This window comes from Penaeus monodon, chromosome 27 (genome assembly GCF_015228065.2).
Source record: "Penaeus monodon isolate SGIC_2016 chromosome 27, NSTDA_Pmon_1, whole genome shotgun sequence".
NCBI classification, from domain to species: domain Eukaryota; kingdom Metazoa; phylum Arthropoda; class Malacostraca; order Decapoda; family Penaeidae; genus Penaeus; species Penaeus monodon.
The window spans coordinates 35,711,231-35,711,479 of NC_051412.1; the positions used below are offsets into that span (position 1 = coordinate 35,711,231).

General features: G+C 39.8%; 1 protein-coding gene across 3 annotated transcripts in view; it reads left to right on the top strand.

Moving 5' to 3' along the window:
• LOC119590814 (zinc transporter ZIP11-like) overlaps positions 1-249 on the top strand; it is a 24,849-nt gene that overhangs the window by 3,437 nt on the left and 21,163 nt on the right. The window lies entirely within an intron of this gene.

A 249-nucleotide genomic window follows, 5' to 3' on the forward strand; every position in this document is an offset into this window, starting at 1 on the left:
ATGCTGGAGGGTAGAGCCTCTTATCAGCCCTCCCAGTCATGGCAACTTAGATTTAATTGACATAAACAATCTTCTTCTGTAATTTGTAGATTAAGTCTGACCGTTAACTCTTAACTGGTGTAGGCATCTGTGCTATACATGCTAACCTCACGTACCGACTACACAAGTCAGCAAGACCACCTTCATGATACGTTTTGTTCATGATATTAAAAATATCAACGGAAGTAGAGAGGCAGTGGAAATTACAAT